This window comes from Lactuca sativa, chromosome 3 (assembly GCF_002870075.4).
Source record: "Lactuca sativa cultivar Salinas chromosome 3, Lsat_Salinas_v11, whole genome shotgun sequence".
NCBI classification, from domain to species: Eukaryota; Viridiplantae; Streptophyta; class Magnoliopsida; order Asterales; family Asteraceae; genus Lactuca; species Lactuca sativa.
This window is the reverse complement of record NC_056625.2, coordinates 292395644-292401742: the sequence shown is the minus strand read 5'-3', so window position 1 is coordinate 292401742 and position 6099 is coordinate 292395644. Positions and strand designations below refer to the sequence as shown.

At 35.6% G+C, this 6099-nt stretch overlaps 1 pseudogene; it reads right to left on the bottom strand.

Moving 5' to 3' along the window:
* Positions 1 to 213: 213 nt before the first annotated feature.
* LOC128132955 (G-patch domain-containing protein 1-like) lies at positions 214 to 3033 on the bottom strand (annotated as a pseudogene).
* Positions 3034 to 6099: the final 3066 nt, after the last annotated feature.

Below are 6099 nucleotides of genomic sequence, written 5' to 3'. Positions count from 1 at the left end.
AAAGGATTGACTTTAAACTTTATAAAAATCATTTAACAAAACTTACCTGTTTGTGCTGCTGCTGATTCCGGAGCCAATCCGCGACTCCATCACTTGAAATTACAAGCTGTCCACCAACAGAAGATAGCTGAAGATCATGAATAAATAAAAGTTGTTAATAAAACACACAACATGCAAAACATGATATGAATTTGTGTTGTGTGTTTCTTTGAGGGTAGAAGAGTAATTTTACACATACCGTGCCGACAAGTGCGTAAGCTACAACCAAGGGAGGTGAAGCCAGGTAGTTGGCTCTTGTTAGTGGGTGAACACGCCCTTCAAAGTTTCTATTTCCCGAAAGTTTCTATTTCCATAATTTAAGTCAAGTATGACAAAGGGTACAACTGTTAATAATAAAATAAGACACATTAAAATTCCCTAAATGGATGTGTTCAAAATTTTCAAATCTATATTCTCTTAAGAATAATAATATTAATTACCTGCTAACAAATCCAATTGTGTAACTCGATAGGATTACAAGCCTTAGCAAACTCTACACTTTGAAATTCTCCAAAAAGATTTGTTCTCATTTAGATGAGAGACTAACTCTCTTCCCTTCCACAATAAACTTTTCACTGCGTTCAAGCTATAGTAAAAAAAATAACAGAAATTATTAATATCAGAATCAAATGCAACCATATTCTATATAGTGTGACCAGAAAAAAAAAATCATACCTTCTGTCTCAAAAATTCAAGAGAATCCTTCTTTGAAGAGAAATTGGAAAAAATTGAAGAGTTTTCATCGATTAGAGCTTTGAGTTTTTTAAGCTTCAATGATTTCTCAGGTACCTGGCTAAGAAGCTTTCTACAGAGTTTCTTTAGCTTCACTTTTGATTCCGTCACATCATCAATTTTTTGTTTTTTTAAAGAATGATCATCTTCCGACTCAGACTCCTCCCTCTCACTGTCGCTAAAAGACGTTTTTGTCCCTTGAAAGCGAACCCCTGCTATTTTCCTTGGGCGATCCTTTATACCAAGTCCCTGTTTTCCAGAAGTTGCTTTATCCTGCAAAAACAACAAAATATGTCAATTTTGTAGATGTTGATTCTTTATTCAAAAGTTGAGGTCCTTTTAGTTTTTATTATTAAAAAAAAGGTACATACTTGTACAAGTTTGTAAAGATTCTCTTGATCCTCTTCATAAAATGCAGTCCTTTTGTTACTATTTTGAGTGATTTCCGATGTGCTGTTAGACTTCTTTCTCTTGGATTGTGCTCCAAGTAATCCTCCAGACACAAATCCAAATTTGTTACCCCACTAGTCTGGAGATATTTCTTTTTCATATTCAGCTGCTAACAAATATTGAGATATTAAAAATATGGTTTTCTTTTTAGTTTTAATACACCACTAAACCATAAAAATAAAGCATAACATGAAGTACAGAATTACCTTGTGTTTCAAGATTATCAGATGCTTCCACCAGCTGTGCTTTATTATAAATATGATCCCTATGATTTCTGATTTTTACTTTGTTTCACTCCAAAATTGGAACTTGGAACATTTTTTTTTCAATTTTGGTCCCTAGAATGTTGAAATAAGGACTAAAACTGAAAAAAAAGGTTTCATCTTTGGACTAAACAAGGAAAAAGCAAAAATTACAGGGACCATTTTTGTAATTTACTACATATAGTGCAGCCATGGCCTACTATGCTGAATCCCTGCTAGTCCAAGTACTTTTGCAGGCAACTGTATACATGAGGAAAGTTATAAAAATGGAAGGCAAAGAGATTAAAAGATAATCAAGGACAAAATCATAATTTTACCTCTAGAGCAAGTATTTTGTGACAACCCCTGAACCAGGCAAATAGATGCCCACCTGCCAATAATCATTGTCACAAATTATTATATAAATAAATAACTAAGCCTACATCTCATAAAACCACTATAGTTTAATGAAAGAAAAAAGGCTGAAAGAAAAAAGATAAAGAAAGGCTGAAAGATGGGTTGGTGAGAGGTGAGCCAATTGTCAGTAAATCATCTTCTACTTGATTTCCATATACATTTATTGCATCAAAAAGGCTGAAAGAAAAAAGATAAAGAAAATACAAATGAATGTTGTTTTTTTTTTTCAAATATTGTTAAGATAAGAATCAGAATATAAGATATTTGGTAGAATAGATAACTGATAACCTGCTGCCTCTTGTCATGATAGAGGCGGGATCAAACCGAAATCCATCGACATGCATCTTTGTTACCCAATATCTGTAGGAAGGTTTCATAAAGAAAAACTTAATTTACCAAGAATCAGGAACACATGTATGATTGTAAATTACAATTTTGGTCCCTGAGTTTAGCACTCTTTTCGGTTTTGGTCCCTAAAGGGATCTGTTTGCAGTTTTGGTCAAAGGGCAAGATGGTCAGTTGAAAAAATATCAACAACTGGGTGTTAGATTAAATGCTCCAGATATCAAAATTATTATGAAACAATAAAATAAGGGCAACGTCTTCCAAACAAATTCCTTTTGGGACCAAAACTAAGTAAGTGCTAAACTCAGGGAGCAAAATTGTAATTTACTCTTGAAATAATAACTGAAAACAGGGGATAGGTAAGTAGCAACTTATATACCTCAAGGAATCTACTATGAATTGGCGTACAATAGGATGGTTGCAGTTGAAGGTGTTTCCACATCCTGAATAGTTGTAGAACTCTCCCTACAAGATCATAAAATAAATGGTACCTTAAAGTGAGAAAATGACCATCATACCCCCCTTCAACTTCATGAGTGAAACGGGTGTTGGTTGGATGGAATTAAACGATGAAGAAATGCAATATATAGGTACATGGTAATGGAATAAGCAAGATAATGGAATTATGCAATGTAATCAACAATTCCAATACATTTGTCATCATATTCAATCCAACCAAAATAGACCCTTAGTGTACCATAAGTATTAAGAAAGATTGCATCACTTACCTTGAGCCCCTACATTTTATGGAAGCTGTTATAGGTGAAGCTTCATCTTCCAACTCTTCCTTTGGCAGAAGCAGCAGCATGCCATTATTTACAGGAGGGGGGTAGGTTCATTTCGGAACGATCCGGTACGGTATACAATTTAGTATGGTACAGTGTACCAAATTCCAAAACCAAAACATGAACTTTGAGTAAATTCGGTGAAATAAAAATAGAACAAAAACAAAAGAAGAATAAGAAGAATGAAGAAGGAGAAGAGTAGAAGTGTAGAGCAGATTTGGATGATGGAATTCAATATGTATTTGTAGGTATACATACATGTTAGTGCTAGTCTGGTACGTATAGACTTTGTAGAAATTGGGAATTGGAACAGTGGTATAGAATACACAAACAATCATTCTAGAAGATGATTTCAAATTGAGTAATATATACGCAATTATAGTACCTAGAATAAGAAATTGAACATTAGTGTGTAAGATGGTTCAGTGAATTAGAAGAATTAAGAGTCGATGTGGAAACAGTCGGCAGTTTCGCGCCATTCCAAAAAATCGGGATACCAATATCAGAAATTGACGTACTAATTTCAGAAATTGAACCCAAAATCGTGTTTTGGAACTATTGGATTACTGAATCAAACTTGTTCCAGATTTCGATTGGGAACTATCTCGACACCGTACCGGTTTGCGATCCAGGTCACGTTCGGAACGCTTTCGTACCCGATTGGGTACGAAACGATTTGGTACGCAATTCGTGGCCTTCTGAGCGAATCTAAGGGGTAACTATGAGAGAAACCTTTTCATATATATAAGCATCTGATTTAGGTAAAACCTACACTGGAAAGAAAAAGAGGTCATCGTGATCAAGATCTTGTAGTTTTTTTGGGGGAAACCTAGAACTGTAAACTGAAAAGTAGTAGAAAAGTTATATAGGGGCAAAGAGGAAGGAGATGAGAAACGCGAGGCCATAGAAACATATAGACAAAAGGGAGAGAAAATAATCGTTGATGATAGAGCCTTAGAAGGATTAGAAGCGAATCTAAGGGGTTGAACCCAACCATCGTTGCATCTTCATTCCCCACAACCACCGTCTGACGTCTTCCTTCATTGGAGCCACCGTCGCCGCCTCTTCTTTCCCTCAAGCCAACGTCTCAAACCTTTCTCAAGTAATTTGATTCTTGAGAGAGAGAGAGAGAGAGAGAGAGAGCAATCACACCGACAACTGTTTTTTTTTTTGTGAAGGACCTGAATATCATACACAATAAAGCACCCACACAAAACCTTGATTAGGGTTTGCACATAGAAGGAAGTGAAAGTCGATCGGAGAGGAAGGGGTTTGCAGAGAGAAAGAAGGGAGAGAATGAAGTCGATTTTGGCGGGTGTAGAGAGTAGAGAGGAAGAGGAAGCGGGTGTTCAAAATTTTAGGGGATTTAGTTTCCCCCCTTACCTATCAAGGAGTCCAGAAACGCGCGTTTATTAAAATTATAAAGCGACATTCGTAGAGGACGCCCGTTTTATTATAGGTGCCCTCCGTGTTTTTAATATTTTTACATGAGACACTAATTTAAGGACACTCAGTAATGCGCGACCTAAATTCTTCAAATTTTTTAAGAGATGACACTTTTTTAATGTCGCTCTCTAATGCGTAACATAAATCAAAGAGCGTCGTGTTTTGCGCGTCGTAAAAGGCCTTTTTTCTAGTAGTGATGATCACAAAACTGATACTAAAGTACTCTCCCATCTTTTCAGATTTGAGAAACTTTTATCCTTCTGCCTTATTTGATTCTTCTTATCGATCTTTTGTGGTGGACTTAATCAGTGCACAAGAATGTGTACTCGATCCCTTAGTCCTTAACTCACACATCCATGTGAACAAGTAATTAGTCTTAATTTTCCAAAACTTGAAAGTTCTCATTCATCATGCTATACAACTTGCATGATTCCAAGTTCCGGTCCAATTGAAACTTGGGTGATGAGAATCTTTCCTTATTTGGTAAATATAGACATTACCACAAATGAAAGAATCAATTTCATATTTCCACTCTTGCTCTTAATGGAATCTTATAAGCAACAAAAATTTCCACAGATGCCATTGTAAGGATATTTTAAAATAAATAAAATCAAAAATTTCCTTTTATTTTAAAACTTTGCGGAAAAACTATCCTTACAATCCATATGAAAACTTGTTGTTATCTATTCCTAAGCAATATCTCATAACTCCTAAGAAGTAGCTCAAGAATCCGATTTTTCAAACTATGCAATAGAAATCCATCTATGCGATCAGATTCAGCATATTCTTCCTTTAAGTTTCTTCACTTTCCTTTGATTCTTAAACCATCACCATGCGACCCGGTCACATCATGTATCAAGAATCTCATAATAGAAACTTAACAGAGTTAGATAGTGGACTTTACCTGAAGTAGAGTCAAACTTATTGACTTTAACATCCTTAGGTAAATTTGGCAGCTTCGCAACCAATGCCCCTTCCTTTGGCAATATAAACATATGGACCCTTTGATAATGGTACATAGGACTATCACAGACTTAGCTTTTCTCTTTACCATTTGGTCAACCGAGTTGACTATAGCCGATCCCTTTCCATTGGGTAGAGAATGCTTTACTGGATATCCAATGTCATCATTGTCAATGTCCACAAAGTTTTAGGAAGTTGATCTTAACAAATAGATAAGATCATTAAGGGTCTTGTCATAGTCTTTTTCATAGGTGTTCCAAAAGAACTCACTATATGACTTAGAAAGTAGTTGAACCACCAACTTTCTCAAGACTTTGACACCCAACTCTCCCGGCTTGTCAATATGTGACTACATCTCCAAGATGTGATCACACCTAGACCTTGCCTTGCCAATAGGGCTTGAGTGACCTTAAACTTTTCAAGAACTTGTGGGTTAGGGAGAATAATTGGAGGAGGAGAAAGAAGTATGATATCCATGGGACATCATCTTCATTAGGAAACCTTGTTTCAAGAGATTTGGGAAGATCATAAGTGTCTAAACCAGACATCTTTTGGGAGATATTCAAGATAGTTGATCTTAAGTCCTTAATATGACACCCAATATGAAATATTAAGGCTAGGACCCAACAAACTATTTTATAACTTAGAAGAGGTATGCCGTAATCCAAGCTATAAAATAT